Raw genomic sequence first — 17,302 nt, forward strand, 5'->3', positions numbered from 1 at the left:
CTTTTTGGTTAACCATTCAATCATGATTTAAAAATTGCCAGTGATGGAGAATCCACCCCACTTGGAACACCACAGAATTAAACCTTAGATCTGGTGCTTCCAAGAAATTCCCCACTTTCCAAGTGATAATACAAAGAAATGTGTTTTTTAAAAGTGCAGATGATTAATTACTTGCTAATTGTTAACATTCCATGAAAGTGACAGAAGCCAGGGAAATTGTCCAGAATCTCTGAAATATACATATGGATTGAAAGGGACCAGGTGTAAGTGGGTTACATAGAACTGAATGTGCAATTTTATGCTTTTCTCTAACAAGACGGATACTGGGAGCACTAACTCTTTTGGAAACTGCATATTTGGGTGCAATACTATTCACATCCCATTAATCTGAGCTACAGGGCAGTGCAGACATGCCCCAAGGGATGTGGAACAGACTGATATAAAAGAAGAAATGTGAGGAACAGTTTCTAGAAGGACAACAACTTAAACTTAAGTCAGATAGTTAACAAGCGGAAATACTTTCAAAAGAAGAATTATATATTTATTATGGAATTTAAAAAAGAAAACAAGAATTCCAGAGTAACTTTAGCAGAGAATGAGGAGAAAGCCAGGAAGCAATACCCAGGAAAAGCACACACCCAGCAAGAAAAGAAGTCAAGGACGCTAGTAGAGGTTGTCATAGATCCTAGTGAGCACCCCCCCCTGGACCACCCACCCATGAAGGGCATCCAAGCTGTGCTCTAGATTCCCAGTTGTTTCAAGCTTCTCTGGGTCTCGGCAGGCTGCAGCACTGGTCTCTCCCTTGGCCCTTCTGGCACATATTCTGGGCACTGACTCTCAGTCTGCCACCCCTTCTTGGAAATGGAGCTCCTTGGCCCACCTGCTCTAGGCCCCCAGGACCAACACCGAGCACCCCCACAGTACTCCAGTTACTTAAACACACCGTCTCCCAGAATTCCACCCAAACAGTGTGAAGCTTCTGGGTACAGTTTAACTCTGCCAGTTTTGAAGAAGTTTTATGCACACATACTTTGCATAGCGTCTAACTCCTTAATGCTCTTTTACTTAATCATACAAAACACAGGAGAGTCCAGATCATCCAAAATAATACACACCGGACATCACAATGGCCCTCTTACTAGCTTACCCTTCCCTTGTGAGTCCTTGGGGACCTTTTAGGTCCAGTAAGGCTGGCAGGGTGACCCCTCCTCATGCAGGCTACTGCACACTGGCAGGTCTTTCTCCCTCACAGAACACCTTCCCAGCTTCTCTTACCTTCCCCTTTCCTGCCCCACATTTCCTCTTCCTATCTTACTACTCCATTGCTAGGTGGCTCACTATTTAAAACCCCCACTGACATTCTTTGTTCTGTTTTTGTCCCAAGTGTTTGCACCTGAACAGGGTCATTGAGTTCTAAGCACTCCCATGGTACCTGTCTGGTTTGTTCCTGCTACAGTCCCTGTCAGCAATAGTGGATCCACATACATATAGCAGTTTTTCATAATAAAACTTCATTATATCCATTCTGATATTTGGAGAATGAACAATTTAGAGAGGTTCAAGAGCTGCCTGCAGCATAATACATTCAGAACAGGAATCACTTTTTATTATAATGCTGATTCTTGGTAGATTTAACATTTTTATTAAAGTTAATGTTTAAAATTAAATAGACACAAGTTAAGAGGGAAGGTACTGTACATCTGGGGTCAGGCTTGAGTTATGAGGGATTACAGGTATCGGTTGCAAGGGTGAAGAGATACATACATATCACATAGACCCAGATTGGGGTGCAAGAGTTTTTAAAGTGACAGTGGATAAGTGGGCTCGGGTACGCCACCCATGGAATGTATAAGGAGTCCAAGTCAGTATCGGTGTAGCGAATGAGTACATGGGTGGGGTGCGTCCCTTGGTTCGTCAGGGAAGGAAGTGGGTTATTTCCTGGTCGGCAGTCTCGATTACTCAGTGCGGTATTGATGGTATCCTGTGATGTGTTCCGTATAAATATCTCTGGACCAACTGATGGTGTCGGACACCATGAGCTGTCTCATGAGCCAGGCGTAGCGTCAACTGACTCCACAGAACCGGCTCGTTGTGGGGGTCCCACGAGCCCAGGGCTCCCACGATCAGGGCTTGTATCTGGACCTCGTAACCCTGGGCTCTCAGGGTCTCAGCCAGAGGGGTGTACTTCGACGCCTTCCGTGCTCAGGCCTCGTGGAAGGCCGGTGACCTGTTTTCAAAGGGTACCGTGACGTCTACCAGGAGGACCTTCTTTTCTGCGTCCGTCAAGATGATGTCGGGTCACAGTCTGCTGTCTGTCCCGGGGATGGCCGAGTCGAGGGTGATCTTCCCCAGGGATGGTGGGATGGCTTTCACCAGCTGGCTCTGGATGGCGTTGTGGTGGTACATCTACATTTACTTTCTTTACATGGCCAGAAATACTTCCTCTCCAAAGAAGGAAAGGTGTGACCATGAGATAAATTTTGGGTAACAAGGCACAATGAAGTGGATAGAGGTAGTGGAACCTTTTGTAAGAGGTAGAACAATCTTTTGTGAGGGAATCTTCAGTAAACAGCTATAAACCATCACTCAAGATAATGAAATCAAAGGAAAGGATGGTAATGTCTTCTAAAAGATGAAGCTCTGCTCAGAAGAATGAATTTATGGGTACACAGCAGTGCACCACAATGACAGAAGACACAAGCTGAAGTCAGTTATCAAGATGAGTCCTTGGGAAGGATTTTTGTGATATAATTAAGGTGACCTAAGAAAGAAAAAAATTACATATGGAGTTGATTTAGAGCACCTAAGAGCTACCTAGGAGCAGGTAATATAATTGAGTTGACTAGAAAGTAAGAGGCTTTAGAATGAAAGTTAAGAAATGACAAGAAAACAAATCAATTTCAGTCAGTCAATCACAACCCAACTTTTTTTCTTAATTTGAATGTACAAAGTCTTTCAAGGAATGTGGAAAGGCTTTGAACAAGACAAAAGTGAGATTAAATATTAATTATTAGAAATTTGTCTTGATATACAAGACCAACAATGGTTGTTGTTGCTGCTTTAATAGCTGAAGGTTAATCATACTGTAAAATAGAATTTATTAGGCCAGCAAACTTTGAGATGCTGTGAGGGAAAGGATTTATGGATATGCTTTTAAAAGGTAGTTCTATCTCTTTTTGATCTACCATCTTGAGAAAAGAGTCGTTGCGGTTAGCTGATGGGTACTGTTCAGAAAAATCTTCACTATATATGAAATTGTAAATGGTGGGTATTAGTTAGTTGTCAAGGGTGAAGAGATTAGGGAGCCATCACTTTTATCCAGAGACTTACAGATGGTTCCCTTAAGTGAACTGACATATGGGTGAACTTCTTTGCAATCTACAGCACTTTTCATATGAGGATCTCAAAGCACTTTGCAAATATTAAACAATGGGAACTTGCAGCTCCCATTGAATACAATTGGAGTTAAGGATGTTCAGCACCTCTGTTAAGTTTCTAAGTGTATAGAGCTAGGCACCCAAAATTAGTGGACACTTTTGAATACTTCGGCTTAAGTGACTTACCCAAGATCACAAAGTGAATCATTAGCAGAGAAGATAATAAAACCTCCTCATGCTGTATGTGGGGAAAAATAAAAGCAACTAAACAAACCCCAAGGTTGAAACTGCAGAAAATCTGGAACTCATCAGATAAGGGGTAAGGAAAGCTTTGAATGTCTAAGAATTTTGGTGATCATATTACTGTATATACACATTCAATTCATATTGAGAAATAGGTGCACAATATGGGGTAGGAGCAGCAATAGCAAAATGGAGATACATCCAGGGCTCAGAATGAGACACACAGAAAGGCACTTCCCGTTTAAAAAAAAAAAAGAATAGTAAGAATGAATAACTCCAGAGAGAGAAAAGGAAAGATTAGGCATCCTATTTGTTAAACTTACTACTGGAGCCCAGGGTATATAAGGAAAATAGGTCTTAATGGACCAAAGAGCCACAAAGCAGCACGTATGGAGACAAGTGGGCCCTGAGAAGATGTAATTCTTTCTCAGGAATATGGCAGAAGGAAATATAGGGGAAAATATAATAGAAGCTAAAAACACGTACCACCTAGAAGGAAGGTAGATGCAACTTGCAGCAGTCAGATACAAAAAGATCATTTTAGGAGTACAGGTGCTTGCCTCTCCTAGATTAAGGGACCAGCTATCTTAAAAGCTTGCTGAAAGATCCTCCTGTAAGAAGGTGATCCCACTGTAAAACTCTATTAAATCAGAACAGTAGCAGTTTACACCCACTTAGCATAGCTGTAAATAATCATACATGGTGCAAGGCAATGGAGAATCGGGTCCTATCCTTGTTAAATCCTGGCCCTCTATGTTGAAACTGCCAGCAAGCATGTTAATGAGTTCCAGTTATGATAGTGGTCCCTCTGTTGCAGACATCTGGCTTCTAGGGACTAGACTGAGAGCACCATCTCAAAATTGAGAACTATGACCCTATTCTACCCTTGGTGAGTGTGTGTAATTCCCAGTAATACCAGTGGAAGGGGGAGTTCCATGAATGGATTGAAAGAGGTATATGGTTCTAGAACCTGATCCTGTGAGGTGTGGAGCAGAACCTCGCTCTGGATGCTAAGAGCCCTCTTACAGGAGATTCTCAGTGTTTTGCTGAATTAATCCCTAAGGCAGTAAAACATCTCTCCAAATTTATTTTCACATGAATGTACTTGCACTTTCTCTTGCTCCTGGAAGCCTCATCTTCTCATTTTGAGATCTGTCTGATTTAGATTCTTAGCTCTAATTTTCTTAAATACCATTTCCCCTAATTTCACTGTCAAGATTTTAAGAAGCCTTCTTGTGGTTTTAGAGAGACTATTGTATAATTTGTTCATGTTTAAAGAAAGAATTACATTGTTAAATAAATTTGGCTCTCCATATTCCAAAATAAAAAAAACAAGTGAAGTTACATCATTTGAATTATGAAGTGATAATGTCTTCAGTTCTGCCCCAATCAGAAGTAACAGTTTAAGGCTTATAATAATCATGTTCAAACATATTCAGATTATAATTACTTTTCTTCTGATAATGATAGCCCGTCTGATTGGATGATTACCTATTTGACTTTGATAAGTCTCAGAGGTCAAAGAAGAGATAATTACAGACATCTGTTTTCTATGAAAATAAAATCTTGGAAAATAGTATTTAAAGTGACATCTGCAAATATGTGTTTTACAAAGATGCATGTTGCACATGTGAAAATCCAGGGAAAGAAAAAAGCAGCAGCAATTTTTAGGACTGCTGAGTTATTACACCTTCTTTGTAAATAGTGTACAAGTTTAACTTACTGTTATTCATGTATGCATAATTAATCTCAACCAGACAGGAATATATTCTGAGTAAGTGTCATTAGGAATCAAAATAAATTATCCCCTCAAAAATAAAAATAATCTGTGTTCTAGAAATCTTTATACCACACATACAGGTAGATCTGTTTATTATAGTACAAATTCTACTACACATAATTTGTTAGAAAGAGATTTTTTTTTTTTTAAACGAGGCAGGGCAAGCAGACCATGCATTCTGCCACACTTTTTCTTCCAACAAAGGAAGCATGTGAAGGTGTTTTCAATTCCCTAAACCATAGACCAATCACAATAGACACTCCCCTTTGATTCGTACTGTCATTATGCCCTCCATTGGCCACAAGTGCATTGCCCAATAAATTACCATGCAGGGGACGATCTACTCCCTGACTGTCACAGTTATTAACTACTAAGGGGTGTTCTAATATCACCCTCTTTGGCTGAATATGTGCGCTCTCTCTCCTATTTTCTTCCAAAGACTGAGCCAAACCCCTGATATGAGCCTTCCAGCCCTAATAGCGTCTAAGTCACTAATAGGCTAAGGTTCTACAGTCAGAGGGCCTTGTTCTCCTTTACCTTGCCCCCTGTGCAGTCATTTATTCCTCTGCAAAATGTGTGTAATATGTTACTAAACTGAATTCTCCTCTCAAAATGGTGGTAGCAGTTTTCACTTAGTTTTCACAGGTGTAAATGACTACATAAGGTAAGGCAATCGAAACAGGCCCACAAGACTGTATTCAAACCACAGTTTCTTCTGTGGTAATAAGTTCAGTCATGAAATAAAACATTGGAATAAATATGAAAATGTTTCTAACATCATTCTTACTACTTACCTTGTTCATGCAAGTGGTGGTAGCAGGTAAGCTTATAAGTGTTTCACTCAGCTGGTGACATTTTGGTTCTGTTACTTGATATGTTCTCTTGGACACTTTGGACAAGAGTTATAATGAGACATTCAATCTTCCTCATACTTTTTGGATAACAGGGCACAATTGCTAAAAAGAAAAAAAGAATAGAAAAGTCAAAGTAATGTTGGGTAATTTTCAACAGTGTCTCAATGACTTAGAAGGCTCCTAAATCACTTCTGAAAATTCTGCCCCACTGTTTTTAACAATTTGACTCAAATAGACACAAGATTAGTAGTACTATTATATAAGAAATGTGTCATATAGTCCTTCATTGGAATGTCTTCTCTTATAACATCCTCTGTCATGGGTATATAGTAACTACAAATGTTGTTATTAAGGGAACATTCAGTTATTAGCCAAGGAGGGTGATATTAGAACCAGAGTTGTTGATAACCAAGGATTAATTTATTTCTGAGTTTATACAGTCTGTTTATTTATTTAATTAGGCTTTCTGGAAAAAATTTAAATGGCACATTTGGGAGATAAGTATTCTGCTTTATCACTCCTCCCCCACACTTTTTAGAGATGAGATATATTAGCTGCAGCTAGGAGCCAGAGCTGGTATACCATAATCAGCATTTCTCTGCTAACCACCCCAGCAGCGTCTGCAGAATTAAAGTTTTACATTTTTTTAAAAGTGTAATTGTTATGTCTATGAAGAAAACTGAATGTGTCCAAATGCAGAGGCGTTTTATGAAGTCCGGTGATAGAAACTATGCGTGAAATCATAACCCCATTGAAGTCAATGGCAAAACTCTAAGAAAGATTCTATCTGCTCCCATTCACTGTAATGGTGCACTGACTCTGAAGCCTAACCATGTCATCACTGACTCTGAAGCATTTAAATGTTATTGCTGTTAACTATTGTGAAGGACTGATATATGTCTATATTAATCTGTAAACTCCATTCTATTTTGTGAATGGAATTTTCAATGTAAGACTGTATGTGCCTTTACTTTGGCACTGAAGCCTCCATCTTGAGCTGAAATGCCCAAGGGGTATCAGAAGAAATCTCTGCACCTAGCAGAGGGCTAACAATGGACAGCAATCAAGAGTCATTAACCTGGGTGATCTTCCATTTAAATGAGCTGACTGCAGCCAAGGGATACCAGTTTTCCCAGTCTGATGCTTATGTGGGCTGTAACCAAGCAACAAATCACCTGACAAGGGACTAGAAGCGGCACTGGAGTAGGAGATGTCATGGGACAGGGGGACTGAAACTTTATAAAAGGCAGGTTCTCTCATCAGCCACTTAAAAAGAGAGTAGACCAGAACCAAAAGACAAGACTAGTCAGAAGGAGGAGGTGGTGGAGACCGGAGGTGAGAGACCTGAAACCCTGTACAAAACACAAAGGGCTCTCAGAATGGTAAAGTCACTGAAGGGAGAATTTAGCATGCAGGTTTTTGTTATTTTTGTATAGATCTGTATATCACCTATGCTTTGTCTGTGAGTAAAGTGTGACTTGTTTAGCAATTCCATTGCAAAGTCTGTGCATCCTTTGCTGTCATTGATAAGCAATCTCTGATTGGGGAAAACAGTAATCCAGAGTGGCCACAACTTTGGTATATTTTGGGGAGATCTGGGAGGTTAGCAGGTCCTATGCATTTAGACTACAAAGTCCCATATACCAGGAAGGGGTTCTAGGCAGAGGATCTGCCCCCTGAGAGTAGGCCTAGAGGGAAAGCCAGTTCCAGACTCAGCAAGCCTAAGAGCACGTGGGATCAAATGGGTGGATCCAAACATAGGACCTGGTCCAGAGTCCACTGGGGGAGCTGAGCCAGGGTCATAAAAACTCTTCACTACTGAACAATTTCAATCCTCACTGACTAAAAGCAGCCACTGTTCCTTGTTTACAGTAGCACAGAAACATGCTGTGGCACTTTGGCTGGCATCTGAACAGCACTATAACCTGGTAGTGTTAAAGCTGGTGAATCTGAAAATGGGCAGGCAGACCTGACACCATACCTCCAAAGGAGGATCCCACAAAAAATACTGGTGACTTTTTATATTGGTGCATTACAGTTTATTTTAACCATGTTGAATTCAATATATTTATTCCATTTTACAAATAAATATAAATTTCAGCCTACCCAATGCTCGTAGGCATTATATATATATAAACCCACAAATGTACGGTATATTCCCAAATACATGTTAGAATAAAAAACATGCTGCTGAAAACACAAATTCATCCCAAACTCAGTCTCTACCCCTGGTTCAATAACATAACTTTTAGACTGACAGAAACAACCAACCAACAGGTGGCTCTTGCATCATCTCCTGAAGGTGGTAACATCTGAATTCAAACCAAGTACCTCTTGACCATGTTATGAACATGTATTTAATAAGATAGACTTGGCCTATGGGCCAAAAAGTCAGACAGGCACATTGTGGTGGAGAGAGCCTTCCTTGTCCAACATGAAGGATATTTGTGATAGTCTGATTTACAGCATTATGAGGTGGTTCTGGGAGTTATACAGTGGTTCTCAACCTGCAGCCCAATCAGCACAGAGATCTGGCCCATGTGACATCCTCAGGGCCATAGAGGTATTATTCTATACAGCCCACATAACACGTTGTGGGCCACATATGTGGCCCACAGTGGTAAATAGATTGAGAATCACTGTACTGGACACTTACCTGCTTAGAAACAAGACATATTTCCATTGGCAAGGAAATGAGAACTTTCATTCCAAGAAATGCTGAAGAAAAATACATTAAGGAGTTTTATGAGAACACCTGATGTTCAAACCTAGACAATGAAATTTAGAAGGACAGTTACAGATGCCAGTTAGTATTCTTATCAATATTGGAATAGGAAGAGCAACCAAAAGTTAACCTACAACAATCGCAGAATCATAGATTATTAGGGTTGGAAGAGACCTCAGGAGGTCATCTAATCCAATTCCCTACTCAAAGCAGGACCAACATCAACTAAATCATCCCAGCCAGGGCTTTGTCAAGTTTGGCCTTAAAAACCTCTAAGGATGGAGATTTCACCACCTCCCTAGGTAGCCCATTCCAGTGCTTCACCACCCTCCTAGTGAAATAGTGTTTCCTAATATCCAACCTAGACCTCCCTCACTGCAACTTGAGACCATTGCTTCTTGTTCCGTCATCTGCCACCACTGAGAACAGCCTAGCTCCATCCTCTTTGAAACCCCCTTTCAGGTAGTTGAAGGCTGCTATCAAATCCCCCCTCACTCTTCTCTTCTGCAGACTAAATAACCCCAGTTCCCTCAGGCTCTCCTCATAAGTCATGTGCTCCAGGCCCCTAATCATTTTCGTTGCCCTCTGCTTGACTCCCTCCAATTTGTCCTTTCTGTAGTGGTGGGACCAAAACTGGACGCAATACTCCAGGTGTGGCCTCACCAGTGCCGAATAGAGGGGAATAATCACTTCCCTCGATCTGCTTGCAATGCTCCTACTAATACAGCCCAATATGCCGTTGGCCTTCTTGGCAACAAGGGCACACTGCTGACTCATATCCAGCTTCTCATCCACTGATTTCTTGACTATGACAAATGCCTGTGTCACAGCAATAGTTATTACTATTTGTATTACAATAGCACCTAATAGCTCTAACTGAGATTGTGAGTCCCTGTCCAGAAGAGCTTACAGTCTAAATCAGTGATACTCAGACCTCAGTGGTTCAGGAGCCAAATTAGCAATCAACATTACCCAAAAGAGCCATAGTAGTGTGAATTCATTGTTTCATGTACTCTCTCTATAGATATATATTTATACACACACACACATATATATATAAAATTTTCAAAGCAAAATGACTGACCAACTATTATTCTTTTTATCAGCTACAACTGGTTAATAACATAGTAAAAGCATCCTGAAAAGAAAAAGGATAGGAGAAAAAAAGAGATTATCTCCATTTTACATAGGAGCAACTGAGGCACACAAACGTTAAGTGACTTGCCCAAGGTCACACATGAAGTCTGTAGCAGAGCTAGAAGTTGAATCCAGATCTGCCGAGCCCCAGTCTTGTGCCTAAATCATTCAAAACCATCTGTGTCCCCACATCCAATATAGCATAGATAGAAAGCTGAAAAAACAGGTACAAAATGTCCCAGTGTAGAGAAACACTTCTTAACCAGAGGGGCATGTCTGGGGGGCATCCACTAGATTGCACCCCACTGAGGGGGAAAATCTGAAGTATTCTGCAGTTGCTAGGACCCAGAACAGCGGAAAGAAGACACAATTGCCTCACTGCAATCCCAATCGCATTCTCCCTACTCCCCCATGGCACTCGGTGAGAAAGCAGAGGAAGTGATACTTCTAGAAGACCAGTGCTGTCCAGAGCTGCATGGGTAAGCAGGAGTTAAGAGAGACAAAAAACACTTCCAAGTACCCGCCTCCTAAACAGCCTTCAAACCCAGAACCCATCATCTGCCAAGTAGCATCCTCACCAACTCCAAACCCAGCATCATCCCCCACATAGCAGCTTTTCAGACAGCCCTCAGCACCTCTCACCATCCCTAACCTCCTAGTACCCAACTCCCACTGTCCCCATATAATAAGTCATGGGGCAATTTTGGTGTCACTTTTCTCGGATTACCACCCCAAAAATATATGAGCCCCACAGAGGGCATAGATGCTACCTCAAGCTAGTCAGCAGACTGACCTGCAGTCAAACCAAATCACTTAGGACAAGGGTCGTAGTGCCCTCCCAAAAGTGGAGGGTAGGGGCTCCCGCCCTCAAAGCCCTGCCCCTTCCCCTCCTCTTCCTCCCAAGGCCCCACCCTTGCCCCTCCTCTTCTCCCAGAGCCCCCCCACCCCCAGACAAGCTGGAAGCTGTAGCAGGGTCAGGGATCCCAGCCCTCACACTCGGTGGGGCCAAAAGCAGCCCCCTGCCCATGTCCCTGGCTCCTCAGTCCCATGACCAGAGCAGGCAGAGGGACCCAGCCTCCTCACAGTTGCCTGCACAGGTCTTACTATGGCTGGGCTGTGGCTCCAGGACCCTGCCCCTCAGCTGGAGTTGGCTCAGGACAAGAGCCGCACAGGCAGCTGTGGGGAGCCAGGGTGGACCCTCCCCCTCCATCTGCCCTGGACGGGGAGCCCGGGGGGTGGGGACATGAGGGAAGAGGAGAGGAAGGAGGCAGGGCCCCAGGTAGCGAAAAGTGGAAAATATGTATCTTATTAATATTGATCCTCCATAAGGACTTGATCCTGCTCCCATTCAAGTCAATGGAAAAATTCCCATTAATTTTAATGGTGCAGGAACAAGCCCCAAGAAAGAGTGGGACATCATCCTGGCCAGTCAGAAACCAACTTATCTTAATGAACACGTGAAATACACACTTAGGGTTCCCTACAGTATCATTATTGAAGAGCTGCATTTACAAATGGCATTAGCCGCTGGCCTGATTACTGCTGAAAAAGGAGGAGAGTGAGGGTTGATGTATCTCTGGTGATCACTTTTCATAATTTATTATCTTTTAAACAATGATTTTAACATCACAGGTGTATTTCTGCCACAAGAAGACATTTCAGGATGGGTTTGATCTTGTTAGTCTTGGTTCCATTCATTCAGTGAGAGATGCCCGTGTACCTGTGAAAACAGAATTTGACCCAGTTTTTCATCCAGCAGAAAAAGCAGAGGATTGCTTTGCAATAAAACTGTGTCATCATCAGAGACTTCAGAGGTCCTTTTTAGTCTTGTTAAAAAACTCTAGATCAGAGGTCAGCAACTTTCAGAAGTGGTGTGTCAAGTCTTCATTTATTTACCCTAATTTAAGGTTTCGCGTGCCAGTAATACATTTTAACCTTTTTAGGTTTCTTTCTATAAGTCTATAATATACACCTCTACCTCGATATAATGCTGTCCTCGGGAGCCAAAAAATCTTACCGTGTTATAGGTGAAACCACGTTATATCGAATTTGCTTTGATCCACCGGAGTGCGCAGCCGCCCCCTCCCCCGATCACTGCTTTACCGCGTTATATCCGAATTTATGTTATATCAGGTCGCGTTATATCGGGGTATAGCTGTATAACTCAACTACTGTTGTATGTAAAATAAACAAGGTTTTTAAAATGTTTAAGAAGCTTCATTTAAAATTAAATTAAAATGCAGAGCCCCCCCGGACCAGTGGCCAGGACCTGGGCAGTATGAGTGCCACTGAAAATCAGCTCGCGTGCTGCATTCGGCATGCGTGCCATAGGTTGCCTACCCCTGCTCTAGACAGTGTCACCAATACGAAATGGAAGCTCCTGCACTTGTTTTGCCCTGTCTACACAGACGGAATGCATACTCTCTCTCTTTCTCTCTCTTTATATATATATATGCAAAAAATATTAAATGTGGGTGAGATTTTCAAAAAAGTTCAATGTTGGCCTAATTTTATTCCCACTGGAGTCAATAGTAGGGTTTAAGGGTTTGAAAATCCCAGTCTACATGTACAGTATATGTCAATAGCTCTACAGAGTTATAGTAAGAATAATGATAATACCAATGTCTTATTTTTGTATTATATTTCTATGAGCAAAAGTAAGCATTTGTTTCAACAACTGGTGTATAATGTATACTTTCTAATCACATGAATATAAAGCAATAATTATATTTTAAAATATTTGTGAAAATAACAGAGGAAAGAAATAATTGCTCTTAGGAGGCAAAAAGGAACAGCACTAGCAATTTTGTGGGAAAAGGAGTGTGATTTCCTCAGAAAATGAGGGTTGCTAGACTGTCAACACTACATACAATATATACAGGATTTAGCCCCCCCAAAAGGAGCAGACAACTTGTGATGCCAATTAATATCCAGCTTAATGAACCCTTTGCAGTTGGTCCATTATTTTGGGGCTAGGACCACATCTACTCATTGGTATGAAAGGGTTATGGGGGCCTGGGAGCAGTGACTGCAGACCTTCTGAAGGAGGATGGAAATCTTTAACTTTCTTTAAAAGCTGTCTTCCACTTCCAAATTCCCAACCAGTTCCTCCATATTTGTCAAAATCAAATCTAGAACAATCTCTCCCTTAGTAACTTTCTCCATCTTCTGAAATAAAAAATTGTCTCCAATACATTCCAATCACTTATTGGATAATCTGTGTCCTGCTGTGTTGTTTTCCCAACAGATCTCTGAGTAGTTGAAGTCCCCCCATCATCGCCAAGTCTTGTGCTTTGGATGATTTTGTTAGTTGTTTAAAAAAAGCCTCATCCACCTCTTCTTCCTGGTTAGTGGTCTGCAGTAGACCATACCATGACATCACCCTTGTTTTTTACCCCTTTTTACCCAGAGACTTTCAACAAGTCTGTCTCCTATTTCCATCTAAATCTCAGTCCAAGTGTATGTATTTTTAATATATAAGGCAACACCTCCTCCATTTCTTCCCAGCCTGTCCTTTCTGAGTAAGCCATACCCTTCTATACCAATATTCCAGTCATGCGTATTATCCCACCAGGTCTCTGTGATGCCAACTATGTCATAGTTGTGTTTATTTACTAGCATTTTGAGTTCTTCTTGCTTATTCCCCATACTTCTTGCATTAGTATACAGACATTTAAGATACTGATTTGATTTCTCCCCCCAGTTCTGTCTTGTCTCTCCTTTAAATCATAGATTATTAGGATTAGAAGGGACCTCAGGAGATCATCTAGTCCAACCCCCTGCTCAAAGCAGGACCAATCCCCAAATGGATCCCTCAAGGATTGAACTCACAACCCTGGGTTTAGCAGGCCAATGCTCAAACCACTGAGCTATCCCTCCCCCCTACTATAGCAGTCCATGCTCCCTGCAAATTCCAAACCTTCTCCCAGGTCTCTATGTTCTTGACTTATCTGCAGGTTTTGGTCACCCGCCCCCTTCGAACCTAATTTAAAGCCCTCCTCACTAGGTTAGCCAGTCTGTATCCAAATAAGCTCTTCCCCTTCCTCGATAGGTGGACCCCATCTCTGCTTAGCAGTCCTTCTTCCTGGAACAGCAGCCTGTGGTCAAGGAAGCTGAAGCCCTCCTGGCGACACCATCTTCACAGCCAGGCATTCAGCTCCAGGATGCGTCTGTCTCTGCTTGGGCCCCTATCCTTGACCGGAAGGATCGAAGAGAACACCACCTGTGCTCCCAACTTCTTCACCCTTACTCCTAGAGCCCTGTAGTCACTTCTGATCTGCCGAGGGTCATATCTTGCAGTATCATTAGTGCCCACACGTATGAGTAACCTGGGGTACTAGTCAGAGAGCCGGATGATCCTCGACAATCCCTCCGTAACATCTCAGGTACAGGCCCCTGGCAGGCAGCATGTCATAGGATGCCATGTCAGGGTGACAGATGGGTGCCTTCATCCCTCTCAGAAGAGAGTCACCAACCACCACTACCCTACATTTCCTCCTGGGAGTGGTGGGTACAAGGCTACCCTACATTTCCTCCCAGCCTTGGGGGTACAAGGCTTCCCCTCCTCCACCTTTGGGTCCTCATCACTTGTTACCAGGGCAGCATATCAGTTTTCCACCATGGTGGGTGGGTTGGGAGTAGGGGTGGAGCACTGCCTGCTGCCAGAAGTAACCAGCTGCCAGTGTCCTTCCTGTGACAGAGCCATATCCTCCTCCCCCAGTGGTCTGACAGCAATCCTCTGTAGCTGGATAGCTTCCTCAGCCTTGGATGTCTCCATATAAGTACTCTCGAGGAATTCCTAGTGGGCATGGATGCTCCTCAGCCTGGCCACCTTCTCCTGTTGCTCTCCCACCTGCTTCCTGAGAGATTCCGCCAGCAGGCACCTTTCACACTGGATGGTCCCCCCAGCCTGGCTTTTTGTAAGTGGGAAATGCAGTCTAGAGTCTCTAAAGGTCCACACCAGGATCTGGGTAGAGGCATCCACATCACAGCATGAGCCTCACAGACCTCGTCCAGCAGCATCACGTTCGCCTCCACGTGCTCCAACACCATCATCACTACTCTGCAACTTGAGGATGCTCTCTCAATACATATTTTCCAGGTTGTTGAGTTGCTCTGGGTGCCACCTCTTTCAACACAGCTGAGAAGTTCACAGGTCTCTCAGTATTGTCCCCTTGTGGTTCTGGAGGCTCCATCTCTGTGACTTCAGATCTTGTGGGCAAACAACTGGTAGTCAGCACCAAATACAGAAAGTGTGCTGGCCAGTTGTTGAAAATGGCTTGGTCGTACCAGTACTAGTGGCTGAAACATTTTCATCTCTTTTTGGGTTCATAGCTGGAGTTGACCATGGTTAATTTTCCTGAGTCTTGTGTGTGTTTGGGGAGGCATTCTGAACAAACTTCTTGCTATAAGCTGGCCTTGACATGGGCAAGAACTGACTGAGACATATTTGTTCTGGGAACACGTGGGAAAAAGATTCCATGGTGTTAAAGCATGGTAAAACCTATATAAACACCCAGAATCTTGGCTTTAACTCCAAGTACAATATAGAACTCATAACTGTATCTTAAATTAGTTTTCATAGCCAAAGTAACAGCCTATTTCCAAGGATTGTATATGCATAAAGAAAACTAAAGTAGGACTGACTATTAATCCTGGAACTGCTGTCCAGGCATGCTCTCCCCTAAAGGAACTAAACAAATTCTGTGATCTCTTAAGCATAGAATATGCAGCTCCCTATTCATAGCTCTAAATCTACAGAATGATACAAACTGTTTTATTTATAGTGAGTGAAAATAGCATTAGACTGTTACTGCAATCTATAGTAACTCTTAGTGATAAGTAATTAAAGCCACTCATAACTTCTTAACAAACAAATATACAGTATCAAGTCTAACCCTAACAGTAACTAAATGGTTAGTCCACTGCCATCAGTGCCATTGGGGGTTGGTGAAAATGTGTAACTAGTCAACAGGCTTCACTTAATCATTTATGTCCTGTGAGCTGCTATTTGACATAGTGATTGATTCATGGAGGCCTTCAGCCTTCAGTGTATCTTGTGTTTTGGTTTAGAATTTAGATTATCAGGAGAATCATCTCCTGTAAGGCTGAACACAGAGCACTGATCAAAGATTGCAGTCTCCAGACTGGACATTTGGGTCTTGTGATGGGGTATACCAACCTCACACTGAGCCATCAAGGATTAACAGTTGGGCCCACTCAGCCCTACCATTACACCTGCACTCACTGTCAGATAATGAAGGGGCAATTAAAAAGGGAAGAAGACACCTCAGTAATGGGGGAGCTGACCTACTATTCTTTGCTCAGCCTTTGGGAGAGTGGCAGGCCTGACAAAGTCAAAAAAACAAACTCAGTTGTTGTATTTCTTTGCTTTATTTAAAAACAAACAAACAAACAAAAACTATTGGGCTGTGTCTGCTGCTTGGGACAGGCCTGTAGGGCCTAATGAGACTGTTGCAAGGAACCCCTGCCCTGGGGGGGGTGGGGAACTGCCTCAAACTGTGTGAACTTTTGCATCCTACTTGATCCTACCCTGTAGTTTGTTTTGGACCCTGGAGAATGTAATCATTGGTATATATTGAAAAGTTGAAAATTTGGAGTGGAGAAAATGACGGAAAAGACTTTGGTTCTGATGCTACAATCAGATTTATGCAGGCAGATCCTGACAGCTGCATGGTGCCTTGTTGAAGTGTACCTGCACAGATTTAATTGAAGAATCATGTCCTGTTTCTTAAAGTTTATTGCTCCTCAGTCTACCTTTTCACCTCTTTTTTTCCATTTCAAACTGAAGATCAGTCTAGAAATAGATGGTACAGGCCCAATCCAAGTCTAGACTGGGCCCTCTGTGAGGCAGAGGAACAACTAACATATGGGAATTATAGATCCTAGCATCCAGGCTATGTCTAAATCTTGCCAATTCCTTCTGCACAACATCTAGGACATAGCCTCTCCTATCCAACCACACTACTAAAACTCTAATCATCTTGTGTCTCAATTACTGCAACATCCTTTTCTATAGCCTTGAGAAATGTAATCTTGCCCTGCTCACATCCATTCAGAATGCTTCTGCAAAGATCATTTTATTTTCCTAGCCTGTCCCTTTGACCATGTCACCCATCTCTTTGCTTCCCTCCACTAGCTTCTTCTTTTCTATCACATCTTAACT

The 17,302-nt window shown here is 42.4% G+C and overlaps 1 long non-coding RNA gene across 1 annotated transcript in view; it reads right to left on the reverse strand.

Moving 5' to 3' along the window:
• The window catches only part of LOC123372043, a 61,845-nt gene that overhangs the window by 26,872 nt on the left and 17,671 nt on the right, over positions 1–17,302 (reverse strand). Inside the window, exon 2 of the long non-coding RNA XR_006580062.1 lies at positions 6,195–6,356. This is a non-coding gene — a long non-coding RNA (uncharacterized LOC123372043). The remainder of the gene's footprint in view (positions 1–6,194; positions 6,357–17,302) is intronic.

The sequence above is a fragment of the Mauremys mutica genome, chromosome 5, assembly GCF_020497125.1.
Source record: "Mauremys mutica isolate MM-2020 ecotype Southern chromosome 5, ASM2049712v1, whole genome shotgun sequence".
Lineage (NCBI taxonomy): Eukaryota > Metazoa > Chordata > Testudines > Geoemydidae > Mauremys > Mauremys mutica.